Raw genomic sequence first — 14,386 nt, forward strand, 5'->3', positions numbered from 1 at the left:
TAAAATCTGTGGAGGGTTTTGTGTTGTTGTTGTTGTTTGTGTCATTCTTTTATCATTAAGGTTGCTGCCTGGCTTTTTCATCTGTTGTTGAAAGATTGGTAACTTTATGCATATCATTTCAAGAGAAATTAAATAAAACCTATTACCATGTTTTCCAGCAACCAGGCATTTCAGAGTGAAGAAATAAGTCCATAGCCTTTTTGATTTAATAACTTCATATTTTAAGTATTCATATTGTGTTTTGCTACAAGAAGACTTCAAGGCTGCTGATGATGTTTACTGCTCAAATAACAGCCCAGTAATAATCAGGCCTTTGAAACTAGGGGTGAAATATCCAGCAAATTTCAGTCATCTTTTACTGATGTAGAGCGATCGTGTAGCATTTTGCTTTCTTTCCCTTTTCATAAGAACTTTAAATGTGGACACTTCCCTCCCCAGCTATCTTTATATTGGGAAGCTCTGCGTGAGGTTGAAGTTTTTATGGGGGACCTTGTTTAAAACAGTTGTCTTTAAAGGCAGGTTTGCCACAGCAAGGTTAGAGGTTGCCAATAAATCCATTTATAGCAACTTCTGTATTCCCTGCTCCAGACCCACCATTGGGGTGACCTGCGCACAACTTCCGCAGGCCACACAAGGCAGCTGCAGGCCTGGCTGATCCTTCGTTGACCAAGGCGGGTGTAAAGGGTTTTGGGTGTGGAGTGGGTTGAGCCCTCCAGCCTGTAATGGCTGCCTGGGATTCCTAGGTGAGACTGGTGAGCCCAGGCCTCCTGAATCCATAGGCCCTATCCCCGCTCTCGAGCTGCTGGGGAATAACAAAACATTTTGGGGCTTCGGGAATTTCATTTACTGCTACTAACTGAAAGCAATAATAGCATCTTTGTGTTTCTCCCCGCTCCATACCTCCTCCTCCCGCCCTTGGAAGCACGTCTTTGGCCCCCCGGGGCTGTAGCACAAGCGGCACCAGGCCAGCCGGGACCGGTCAGAGGAGGCTGCAGACCCCGGCCCGGGGACGCCCAGGCAATCTCTGCTCCCTTAACATCACGAACGCCATTTCAGCCAAGAAAAAGACGCTGCAGGAGAGATGCCCCTGTACACCTTCCACTTTCTTTGGCTCATTCTTGCCCCTAGAAAGTGCGTGGAGGGGGGGGGGGTGAAGAGAGAGAGAAGCGAGGCAGAGAAAATTCAAGACAGCCACACAAAGTCACCCTAAAGCATTCACCAAAACCTAGCTTGGTTAATTGCTCCCATATGTCCTCCTCGGTTGTTTTCAAAAGGCCTTAAGGAGGAGAGGCCGTGTCACTTCACTGATTTCAAAGAGATTGGAAAAAGAAAAAAGAAAAAAAAAGACTATCACCCATCTTGCCCCAGTCCCGGAGTGGCTCAAGCTCAGCTCCGAGGGACTGGCCACCTTGGGGAATGCTAGGAGCTCCGCAGGGAGAAGTGGGGAGGGAAGGAGCTGCGCCCGGCCCAAAGTTCGCGCGCCCGTCCGGGCGGGTCTCGGCCGCCGCGGCCCCAGGCCGGGGCGGGGGGTGGGGGGGCGCGGGAGGCGCGGCCCGGGCGGGCGCGCGAGAGGTAGGTGCCTTCGGGAACACGCGCAAGGGCGGGGATTCGGGCTGCCAATGAGGCCCGGGTGTGGGCCGAGCGAGGCCGGGGGGACGGGCCGGAGCGCTGCCTTCCCTGTGGCAGCTGCGGGAGCCGCGGCAGCCTCGGAAGCCGTAGGAGAGGCAGCGGAGAAGCGTCGGGCTGACCGCGCCCCGAGGCCGGGCCCTGGGGGTGGGGAATCGCGCCGAAGAGCTGGAAACTTTCCCGGCAGGTAACTCTCGCTGCCCTGACACCGCCGCGGGCCTCCGAGCGCCCCGGGCAGGGCCAGCTTTAGCAGGGCAGAGGGGAGTAGAGGGTCCCGGGGAGAGGAAGAAAGGGTGATGAGGAGAGTGGAAAGGCATGTGGGAAAGTTCCTGGAGCCCCCCCCCCTTCTCTGGGCACACCCGGGAGCTTTCTGGGGATAGGCACGGACATGTTGTGCACCCCGGGCCTTAGTGCTGGCGGCTCTGGAGAGTCTGCGCCTTTCCTTCGCCATCCCCTCCGCGCCGGACCGAACCGGGGTTCGGGGGCACTGGGAACGCGTGACGGCACGCTCAGGTTTCGAGACCACCGCTACCCGGCCTCCTTGACCCCTTTCTCGCCTCCTCGGTAGCCCTCGGGCTTGCCAAAGGCCTGGGCAGCGCCTGGTACCTGGAGCAGAGGAGGCGGCGGAGAGGCGCGCCTGGTACCGCGGGGTTCAGGGTGCCCCGGAGTGTATGGGAGCGCGGGTCGCGAAGTTGCCGGGTGAACTTAGCCGATGGGGGGTGGTGTCGTAATACCACAGTCTGGGCTGAAAGTCTATTGCTTTGCTTCCAAAAACACAGCGATTAGCATATCCACGGTCTTTTTTTGGGGGGGGGGGGCGGGTGATGAGCTAGGTAGGATTAAACGTTGAGGGGAAGCTGAGAAAGATGAAAATTGTATCGAGATTGTATCAAGACGTTCTTTGGAGAGTGGAGAGTAGTGACTTTAGGGGTGCTTATGCCAGGGCGCACCTTCTTCCTGAAAGACTTTAGGGTGCAGGCACACAATGCTGGGGGTGTACGGGGCTCCCCGCTTTGGCGCGGCAGCCTTCCGGAACGGCTGGCGAGGAAGGAAGCCTTAGGCATTGTGTGTTGTGTTTGCAGACAGACGCGTCTCTGCACCGGCGTTCTGAAAACTTACTTGACTTATTGTATAAGGCTCCGGGAGGAAATGCGGCGGTAGCCAGGTAGAAAATACGGCGCCGCCGCCGGGGAGTCGGAGAACGCGCGATTCAGACACGGTCATCCCTCCGGCCCACTCCTGCCCCTGATCGCCGTGCCTGGAGTGATGGGAATCATCTCAGTAGCGCAGTTCCCGGTTAGAGAGTCAGCTCCGGGAGGTTAGGAGGGCACCTTCATCTTGAACTTGACCCGAGTTGCGGCGGCGCCGTCTGGGCTGGTTACTAGGTAAAGGGAAGCTGAATCTTCCCGTGGGATGGGCCTCGAACTCGGGTGCAGAACGGAAGTGCCTGTTCAGAGTCTTTGGGAAAGGGCTTAGGACTGCTGATGCCTCTGACCCTGGAAATACCGTACCGTCAGACTGCAGGAGTTACTAATGTGTGTAGAGGGCGGTGGGATGGCAGAGAAAAGTTAGAAACCTGGTTAGTTGATACAGAGAGTTGGTATTTCTCTGCAGAGGAAATGAAGGGAGCCTGCATCTCTGTTTTCACAAGATCGGTCTCTCTCTCGCTCTTTTCCCTTCCTGGGTCATCTTTATTCCTGCCAGGCTGGCACTCCTTCGATGGGAGTGGGGGGTGGGGATGGGGAGAAGAGAGGAAGGAAGAGAAAGTGGTTGTGAAGCTTCGCTGGCCAGCTCGGAGGTATTTCAGATCTGCTAGTAGGAGGATTCCTGGATTTTAACAGCTGCTTCTTGATTGCTGGGAATGAAAGAATTTATGAGCCACTGAGACATGCTCATTATAGTAGTAGTCTGAATGTTTTACTCATTTAAGCTACTTCAGGATCTCACAAGGGACCTTCCCTAGAGTATGGCAGTTTCTGCAAAGTTTGTGTCAGCCAGAACGCTTGGGGGGTGTCAGAATGCATGGAAAATATATCCTAGCGGCGTTGAGATGAAAAGTATGCGGGAGAAAAGGAAATACGGTATCTGACATCCTTCAGGACTTCCTCCTAGGGCTGCTCCTGGTACCTGCCAAGTGAACTCAGTCCAGGCTTCCGGACTGTTGTGATGTGACAATAAGGGATGGAAATAGTGTCATCAATTTTAGTGGAGTCAGGAAAATCCAGAAATAAGTTGTGGGCACTTCTCATGGCCCTTTCGGTTGGGTTGCCACAAACTTTCTGCAGGGCCTTTTGGAAACTATGGTTTTCCTGCTTTCTGGTTTAACCACCAGAATGTCCAAATTATCATAATTTATGTCCACCGTGGAATTAAAACATAACTGATCATAGTCAGCCTTTTTCTGCTTCCCATAACTGCTTGCAGAAAAAAAGAACATATTGTCTCTTTAACCACACACAATTTCTTTGGTGCCATAGTGGGTTGTTGATACTGGGTGCTCAAGGGCACAATTTTAAAGACAATAGAATTGTCTCCATTAAATTGGCCATTTTTAGACAACACCCCCTTCCTTCTAAGTTGCTGATTAATTCTTGATCTCCCAGGTAACATTAAAACCGGTATCCCTGAGCTCATAGAAGAGTAATCCATATTATAATGATGCCTGCCAGATGGGGGTAATGATATTTTCATAGACATTTCTAACCCAATTGTTAAGGTTTTTTTCTGAGTTAGATTGAAAGTAGGCTGTGAGTCTCATAGCCAGAGAACTGGCTTTATTTTTATCTTTCTGGTGAAAAGTTTAGTTTAACTTTTAAGTTACAGGAGTAAAGTTTACAAAGCAAAATAAAGCAGAGGAATTATACAGATACACAGATGTTCCTCGACATGTTAGAGTTATGTCCTGATAAATCCATCATAAGTTTAAAATATCACAAGTCCAGCCTTGACCAGTGTGGCTTAGTCGGTTGGGTGGTGTTCCACGAAGCCAAGGGTGGCCAGTTCAATTCCCTGTCAGGGTGTGTGCCTAGGTTGCAGGTTTGGTCCCTGGTAGGGGCATGTGTTGGGAGGTTGCCAATCCACGTTTCTCTCTCTTTTTCTCTCTCTTCCTCTCTCTGAAAATGAATAAATAAAGTCTTTTAAAAACTAAAATAAAACTCACAAGTCAAAAATGTATTTAATACTCCTAACCAGCTGAACATGAATTAGGATAAGCTTAGCCTAGTCTACCTTCAGTGTGCTCAGAACACTACCATTAGTCTACAGTTGGGTAAAACCATCTAACACAAAGCCTATTTTACAATGAAGTGCTGAATATCTCATGTAGTTTATTGTGGGAATCACTTTCACACCATCATCAAGTCAAAAAATTTGTAAGGCGAGCCATCATAAGGCGGGGACTGTGTGCGTATTACAAACCCCATACGTTTCTGAGGAGGGATTTTAGCTCTAGGGTCGTTTTGGTTTGAACTATCTAAATGAGTATTTCAGTGGTGGAAAAACTAGACCCTCCCTCACCCCCCACCAGTTTACGGAAGTGATTCCTGTGCAAGGCTCTTCAATTTGCCTGGGACTTGGTTTTCTCATCATTATCATCCCTCAAATGCAATGACCTTCAACCCTACAGTTCTGTGACTCTCCAGGACTATGAGAAATGCAGGCGTTCTGGAGTCCGTGCTGTAAGATAGAAACGGTACTTTTGGGTTTATAAAGGGCTTTACTTTCATATTTTATCCCTGAACCCTCAGTTAAGTAAACTGAGGCAGGCAAGATGAATCAGTTTGCTAAATATTATCTGTGCCTGCTGGAGTTGAACTTGAACCTAGGTCTTCTGATTCTTCCTATTCCTCCCCCATACCGCTCTTTACACATGGTATCACCTGTGATTGGCTAAAACCTGACAGACAGACTAATGTTAATATGTGGTGGTTTCTCATGTATGGGTTATTCTGGTTTCAGAACCCCAGGGTTAACATCTATGCTTTGATTTCAGAGATTAAAAACAGTTCACTAATAATGGTAATAAAACTTTTCTTCCTTAAGAGAGTTCAGAAATTCACATACCTCAAACTAATCATTTGTTTATTTTCAACTTCTTCTGTATTAAGTAGGCTTCAGGGTATAGTGTGATTTATAATTGGGACTAGTACTTCAGACAGCTTTCTGAAGAAAATCGCTTCTCAAATCTGTACGTCTTTCTCAAAATAGGGAATGAACATGACATTTGCCTTTCATCGTGGTATCTCTCAGCTTACTTTTACAAAGCCTGGATTAATGTCCCTTTTTTGGTGTCATCCTCCTTGGGCTCTTTTTACTGCTGTCTGGATAAATCTGATTTTGTAGCGCCTTCTACTCTAAATAAATTCTTCCCTTATGGTACTATTGATTCATTGGTAAAGGAGTAGTAGGTTGCAGGTGGCCAGTTTTCACTATGGCTCTGAATGTTTGTCCTGTGTCCTGCTTGCCTCCTGAAGAGCTCTGAGCGCACCTTGACACCCATCTGGAAGCTGGGATGGATTTTCTTTAAAAGGCTCTAAAATAAAATCATGTGCTGAACTATAGGCTCTTCTGTACCTGAGCAGCTTCTCCATCTTCAGCTTTTTAAACTTATTCTAAGAAGAATGTCTTTTCAAAATATTAAGCCATGGTGTTTCATCCGCCAGAAGAGGATGTATCAATCAGTACCAACTGACTGACTGTTACGGCTGCCATTTATCTCCACGTGTGTGAGGAAAGAGTATTATGAAGCAGTTTTGCTAATGAAGGGGGTGGGGCACTTGGTAATTCCTGTACTGGAAGGGGACAAGAGCAGCAAAGCTGAAGAATGGCTTCTGGATATTATTATCAGGAGCATGGATTTTGAAAGAGGGGAGGAGTTTTGATACCGAAGGCTATCAGGAAACATTGTCTTGTAGAGAGTAAACGAGGTTTGGGTTGGTTTGTCTGTGTCACTGCCGAGGGTTGCCCTTCTAGGGCAGATGTTGTCTTCAGGGGCTTCTGCAGGTGTGTGTGATCAAGGAGAATATTCTGGACAGAGGAGTCCTATCGGCAAGAATGTCAGGGACAAGAAAAGTCTTGCAGAGGGATGACATAGTTCCTGGATTTTAGCATCGATTTTGCCACTACCCTGGGGGTATTTTAGTAAAAGTCTTCTAGCCACAGTTGTATACAGATACGAACACAGGATGTTTGCCCATGTAGCCCAGAGCCCCAGTGACTCACCACCTTCCCTGCCCCACCCAAGCACACCCAGGTTACTTGCCTATCTTGAACACTAGATTATTACCTCTGTGAGTTGGGTTGGGGGATGGCGCAGTCTCTAGGCAACACTTGGCTATGACTTTTTCATGCATATATAGTCATGCAAAAATAAGATCCTGTATTTTGTGTGCTTCTGATGAAAAATGAAAAAGATTCAGGCCCTGGCTGGTGTGGCTCAGTGGATTGAATGCTGGTCTGCGAACCAAAGAGTCACCAGTTCAATTCCTAGTCAGTGCACATGCCTGGGCTGCAGGCCAGGTCCCCAGTGGGGGTCACAAGAAGCAACCACACATTGATATTTCTCTCCCTCTCTTTAAAAAAAAAAAAAACAACAAACAAGGAAAAAGATTCAATGTGCAAGGGTGCATATATAGTGATTTGCATAGTTTAGAGCATAGTAGATACTTGTATAACATGCTTTTTTCCCTGTTATATCACTACATTCTTCTCTGGCACTGTTTTAATGGCTATTCAGTAAATCTGTAACATCTCTTACCATAATTTATTTAACCAGGCCTTTTTGACATTTAGGTATGTTGCAAAGAAATATCTCTTAGGCCATCAGAGCCCTTTGGCTGAGATGTGATTTACGCTTCATTACATCATAAGGCCCAGCACAGTGCCCAGCACATAGAGGTACCTGTTGCTGGTAGCTTCATGACCTCACATCATCAAGAAACTGGCTGTTTGCTCTTAGTTTTTATTTGGGAAAACCCTGGAGAGTACGTGATTGGCCTAATGCCAGCCAGAGGAGAGTTACGGTTGGCAGTCCCAGTTCAACCCAAACGATGGGACTGTGGGGAGACAAAGTGTCCCACAAAGAAGTCGGTTATTGTTAATGGAAGGGAGAGGGAGCTGATTGAACAAAAATAACAAGCTGTCTAATGCATGGTATGTTTCCAAAAGTGGTATTGCTGAGCACAACAACATACCAGTGTGCTAAAGAGTGTGAACAGTTTTAGTGCCTGTGATGTGCATCCCGTAGGCTTGAGAGTAGTAGACTCTCTGACATTCTCTGGGGGTTCGAATTGCTGCATGTACAGGAGCTTGTATATTGGATTACTGCAAAAGACTCGGAAATGTGTCATTATTTCCATGCAACCCATTGTATGCCTCTCTCTCTGTCATGTTTTATTCTAAATTACTTGGATTAGGAACATCAATTATTAATGTTTATTGAGAACTTGCTGACTCTGAACTAGATGTTTGAATTTAAGAACAAACATCTGTGGGAATAAAACAGAATGGTTTTTTCTTCCTCCATTATCCCATATACGTAGAGAGCTATGGCAGGGGTGGTTTGCTGCCCATTCCCCATCTGGGTTCCCCTTCCTTCTTGTAGCTTAAACCAACTACTGTTTATTTGACTGAGATCAGAAATCGGAGCAGGGCTCAGCTGGATGGTTGTTCCGCCTGTGCTAGGCTCACTCATGCTCTGGTGGTTATGTGATTTATCGCAGGGGCCATTGCTGTGATAATTTACTACACTACTTGACAGCATAATCCTGCTTTTGACTAGTTTCCCATTGGCCATGTACTTCAGGATAGGATGAGCGTGTCTTTAGCCCCAGGGAGTGCATGTTGATTGAGCCAAGTCAACTTTAGCAATACCGTCCTTGTTGCCAGTGACTGGTTAATGGGTAGGGATACGACACCTATTAGGACCCACCATATTGGGAACCTCAGGTGGTGGGCAAAATCGAACAAGTTGACATTCTGAGGCTTACAGAGTGCAAAGATGGAAGGTGCTAATGGCGTTTTTAGCTGCTGAATGAACCAACCCTAGACCCACTCTAACTCAGAACTTCTTTTTGAGAAAAAATTTTTATTGTTTGAGACATCAGTCTCCAAAGTGGAGTGTGCTGGATGATTCGGTATGGAAGAAAATGCTAAAACATTGTCTAGAAACAGTTAAGATTTATTAATATTTAAAAGGTGGTTGACAGACACTAGCTGGAAGATGTGAAAGTTGCCTGTCAGCCCTGGCTGGCGTAGCTCAGTGGATTGAGCATGAGCTGCAAACCAAAGTGTTGCCGGTTTGATTCCCAGTCAGGGCACATGCCTGGGTTGCAGGCCAGGTCCCCAGTGGGGGCCACATGAGAGGCAACCACACATTGATATTTCTCTCTCTTTCTCCCCCCCTTCCCCTCTTTCTAAAAATAAATAAATAAAATCTTTAAAAAAAAGTAGTCACCAAATTTCTAAAAAAGAAAAAAAAAGAAAGTTGCCTGTCAGATTATTTGAGGTTGCCTGGGAGAAGAGTGGGCATTGTACAACCGGGGGAAATCGATAATGGTACCTTCATTCTTACTCTTGGCCTTTGGTGAACTCCATCCATATACGTGGATTTATGGATTCTATTACCTAGTATTAAAACTGACTTCACAAAATGGACAGTGGCTTAAAAAGATTCTTGCAAATAAAGTGTAATGCTAATGATGTAAGTATACAGGAACAAGAATTTGTCTTATTAGGAGATTAGGAAATGACTTCGGTTGGCACAAAATTAGTATTTGTATTAGTAAATAAAAAATAAACTTAAGACTACTGTTTGATTCATTATCGTCCTTTAAAAGGTTTTTAGTGGATATTTTATGTACATACTACATGAGTATATACATGTAATTTGTAACTCGAGTGTTTTAATTATGTATAAATAACAGGGGAGGGCAAAAGTAGGTTTACAGTTATAATACAAATAAATAATAAACTGTTTCACACACTCACAAGGGTAGACCTACTTTTGCCAACCCCTGTATATACAACTTGAAACATATTGGGGGTGCGTGTTTAATTTTTTACTGTTAGGGCTGCATGATTAAAAAAGTTTCGAGGCCACAGTCTACATCTCTTACAATCACTTCCTTTTGTTGCTTGCAGCTGAAAGTAGCATAGCTGATGCAGGACAAGAGCGAGCTGTGGCCCGTACCCTTGTAGTCTTAGTTTTCACGGTTCTCTGTGGTCTGGGTGGTAACCTTCTTCTCCAGACCCGGCTGTCCTCTCTGTGTCTCTCTGCAGGTGCCCCCGAGCTCCTGCCCATTCTCTGTCACCTACTGTGTGCCAATTTTGCCTTTGAGGAGGCCATTCTCCAAACTCCGATGACTGAAATTTTCATTGTCCTTCAAGGCCTCACTCAACTAAGTGTTGTTTTCCCATTAACATTTTTCTGATTTGCCCCTTCTGCATTTAAATGGTTTCTTCTACTTAATCCCCTTATCACATGGCTTGTACATTCTTTATGATATCTTTCTTGTTTTGCCTGTTGTTATTCAGCCCCCCCAGCCCCCCCCCCCCCCCCCACACCCCGCTCTGCTTTGCCTGTGGGTTGTAGGCATCTTGATGGTAGGGCCTGTCTTGCCTTAGTCATAGTGTTTTCATTGCTGGTTTTCTCTTCTCAGAGAAGTGGAGGCAGACAGAGAACCACGGTGTTAAACACAGCCCAGGCCAGTTACTGTGTGGAGGTTCTCTCCCCCGCAGCCCTTGACAGCCTTAGGTTGAGAGCTCCATATGCATGTAGGGGATTTGAGGGCAGCAGTGCACATGCCAAGACAGGAGGATCCAGGATCCAAGCCGGGGTCATGTTTACCCCAAGGCTGTTTTGTCTGCCCTCACATGTGTTGCCTGTGGTTACACATTGTCCTTCTTTCACGTGGGAACACTGACATGGATGAAACTGAGAAATGCCCTGGGAGGTTGGTGCAAAAACATCACCGGACAATCCTAGGCAGATGCTGTGAGTTCAAAGCAGTCTTCTGTCCTTGTGGAGTGACAGGAAACTTCTGGAGGATGAGATGCATGAAGATCTAGTGCCTGGGAACAGTTAGCTATCTGCAAGCGTACCACCAAGCAAAAGCAGGGGAGATAGGCCCTGTGGTGGGGGCTGGCCCCGAGCGTCCCTGTCGGGAGACAGGAGTGCCCTGTTGGACGCTACACCGCTCAGCTGAATCAGATTATTTATGCCGATATTCTCTCCATGGTAAGGATAATTGAGGGTTGACAAGTTGTCGGCTTTCAAGTTGAGCCATGTTAAATATATGTTATCATGATGGAAAACAGACATCTCTCCAGGGTTTTGAGGGTCAAATGACAAAATGTATATGAAAGGGTTTTGAATGTTGTAAATTGCCTCCCAGATGCAAGGGAGACATCAAATTTGATGGTTTCCTTGTAGCAGTGACTTCTAGCTCAGATTTCTTTGTTAGCCATTTTTGTTTTCTTTTAAGAGTATTTCCAAAGTTTTAAAGTACTGAGGCTCTTAAATGAAATAGGATGGAATTTTCCTTAAAAAACAAAAAAAAAAACAAAAAAAACCCCCAAACAACACAAAAACCCAACCAGATATTAGTTGAGTTCTTGCTCTAAAACTTTTAGCCATGGAGTAAGTAGAATTTGTGGTAAAGTGAATCTGTCTTGGGATCTAGGTGTCCAGCTACCTGAAGGATGCGTTTGTAAGAATGGGACCACTTCTGGTGCATAAAGGTGGAAATCTGGGGTACTTTGAGGTAAATTACTGGAGACCCTTAAGTACCACCTGAAAGACAGTGTAAGAGGTTTGATTTTAGGTTTTGTTTTGTGTTTTGTTACTGTGTAGCCCATTAACTTATTTTGAGGGTTGGGGAAACCTTTGAAAAATCGCAAGGTAGTTTTGAAAGTGAAAACTAGGTGTGGTGACAACTTGGATGAACTTGAAATCTATTCCATTAGAGGTTTCCAAGGAAATGGATTTGAATAAGTAAAATTGCACTGCATTTGAGGTAAGTTTTACAGTGGTAATTTCATATTAAAGAGAGTCAGATAAAATTAAAACATATTAACTGACAGAGTAAACATCTACTTATTTATAGATACAAAAGACAGAAGAAGTGAGCGTCACCTAAGTTGCAAATAGTTACAATTGTGAATTTTTTTTATTATTTGGTGTTGTAGAAGCATGCGTATGATCTAGAGAGCCTTACCTCAGGGTTTCCTCTGGAACCCACTTTAGGAATTAGTGCACTAAAGGAAACGGATTCTCAAGAAATTAATAGATGTTACGTAGGGAAAAAAGGCTTTATGTTTAAATAAGTGGGAGTATCTGGGCTAACCAAAGTATAACAGGTATTTTTATTTTAACTGCAGGAATTTTGAGCACCCTTACTTCTAATGTTCATACTGAATCTCCTCGGAGGGGAACAGAGTAGTTAGTGTTTTCCAAACGTATTGAGAAACGTAAAAAGGTTTCTTACAAAGCATCTTTTGGCCAGAGAACAGTGTTGGGTTGTTTACTTTGCTGAAATATTTTAAAGGGAATCCCAGACATCATATCATTTCACTTGGCAAACTTCCATATGCATTTGTAACTAAGGATTTAAGAAAAAAAAATCACTACATGTTATCACTTTTAGTAGAATTCACAGTCATTTCTTAATGTCATCTCATTGTCCCCAGAAGTCATTTGTCAGCATTTTTGTTTTTTGGAACCAGGATTCAGTCAAGGTTCACATATTGCACTGTGTATTGTTGTTTTTGTCCCTTTCGTCTTTGTGAATGTAGAAGAATAAATACTATCTCACCGCCTCCTCCCTCTCCCTCTTGACTTTTAGAAGAGACGGGTAAGCTGTCCCATATTCCGAAATTGTTTCCTCGTGCTGTTGTTTACCCTGTCCCTTTGTCTCTTGTATTTCCTATAAACTAGAGGTTAAGTCTAAAGGCATATTTAGATTCAAGTTAAACACTTTTGACAAGAATAGGCCCTAGACTATGGTTTTTAATCCTGTGACTTGGGAATAAGCATTAATTTAGCAGTGCATAAGTAGTCTTTTTTAATATATATCAAGAAGTAAGGGCTTAGAGTATGTTGGAAATTAATTTCATTAGTATATCAAAGAGGTGCAAGTTTGATTTATTCCAGTTGTGGTTGGAACATGGTGATACTCTGAATAGTTGGCCATGTTAAACGGCTATAAGTTTTCAGTATATTTTAAGCCTATAAACCATGTGCCTTTTGGGTAAAATGCCTTGGGTGTTCAACATTTTTGGTGGTTAAATTAGATTCAGAATGACAAGGTATCTGAATTGTAATGGTAGAACACTATTCCATAAAGATGTACTTTTAAGCACATTAATTTACGAATATGCATTAATTCTACTTCCATTTGATAAATTTTCACAGACTTTTTTAAAAAATAAATGCTTAATGCTAATTTGAAATACAGCCATAAATCTAAGTACATCCTCAGGGTGATAATATTTCTTTAAAATTAAAAAAAATTTCAGTTACAGCTGACATACTTATTATATTGTATTAGTTCCAGGTGTACAATGTAGTAATCAAACATTTATGTAACTTACAAAAGTGACTCAGGGTGATAATTTCATATGTACATTGTCTTGGAAACTCAGACACATAAATAAAAGTTCTTATCATAGCTGACTACGCAAACTTAATTTGCTGCTTAAGTTTTTCCCCCTTGATAGCCTTCCAAGTGCTTGTTGTATATCTGGGAAAAATTAAACTTAAAGGAATTCTGTGAGTCTTAATGAAGAATAGCAGAGTATATATAAAGTAGCTTTGTGTGATGAATGGTAGCCGTCCCAGGCAGTTCCCAGCACATTCTTATATTTAATCCCTTAGCAGACACGAATACTGTTTTATACATTAAAACGTGCCTGCTTTAAATAATAAGGTGCCTTGGACAGAACAGGTACTTTGTAACGGGAGCAGTGACCGGACGCACTCACTCTCTTTTTCTCTTCCTCTTCACAAGGCAAGGAAGTAGGCTGTGCTGAAAAAGCATGATTTTTGAAGCCAGGTGAACTGTGGCTTTGTGTGTAGCTCTGGGCAGGTTAATTGACCTCTCTTTCTTTGTCTGTGAAATGGGGTAGTAATTCTCCCTTCGCAGGGTTCATGCTAAGACTGACGGTGAAAACCTGTATGAAAGGCTTAGCACCAGGCTTGGCTCACAGGTGGCAAAACCAGGTCCTCTTATTTCCTTTCCTCCTCTTAACCACTTAACCTCTCAGTTTTAAAATTCAGCTTCCTGGATCAGTAGTCGAATGGAAGGTTTTGTTTGTTCTCAGTGTTTTGGAAACTGCTAATTTTAAGGTACCTGTTACAGAAGTCCAGAGAAGACCTTGATTCCAAGATAATCTGTATAGTTAGTTGGTTGCTTATATGGAAACAACTGGATGTTAATGTGAAATGTTTTGAACAAACAAGTGGGACAGTTTTAGAAAGGAACCAAAGGAAAAAAAGGGTATTTTATTACTGGCATGAGGGTATTGCTAACAACGGACTGGTTTTAATTAAAATGAATATTTTCAAAATCCATTTATTTAATAAGACTGTGAGAACATGAGACGCTCCACTGACTGCAGCAGAGTTTTGTCTGAGTGTGGTTTAGATTAGAATGTTAAGCTTTGTTTTATTTAGATGGAGTAAGTCTGTAGAGACACACTCAAGTCTTCTGTGTGTGTTTATGGCAGGGGGGGCGGCTGTCGCCAGCCCGGAGAGCAGGCTTCC

At 44.3% G+C, this 14,386-nt stretch overlaps 1 protein-coding gene across 2 annotated transcripts in view; it reads left to right on the top strand.

Annotated features, from left to right (window-relative positions):
• Positions 1-1,662: 1,662 nt before the first annotated feature.
• TANC1 (tetratricopeptide repeat, ankyrin repeat and coiled-coil containing 1) overlaps positions 1,663-14,386 on the top strand; it is a 217,733-nt gene continuing 205,009 nt past the window's right edge. The window contains exon 1 of one of the 2 annotated variants that reach the window (XM_024579816.4): positions 1,663-1,813. The gene's annotated coding sequence lies outside the window, so the exon portion shown is untranslated. The remainder of the gene's footprint in view (positions 1,814-14,386) is intronic. The other variant, XM_045187354.3, reaches the window with a different exon arrangement.

Source organism: Desmodus rotundus, chromosome 2 (genome assembly GCF_022682495.2).
Source record: "Desmodus rotundus isolate HL8 chromosome 2, HLdesRot8A.1, whole genome shotgun sequence".
Classification (NCBI taxonomy): Eukaryota; Metazoa; Chordata; class Mammalia; order Chiroptera; family Phyllostomidae; genus Desmodus; species Desmodus rotundus.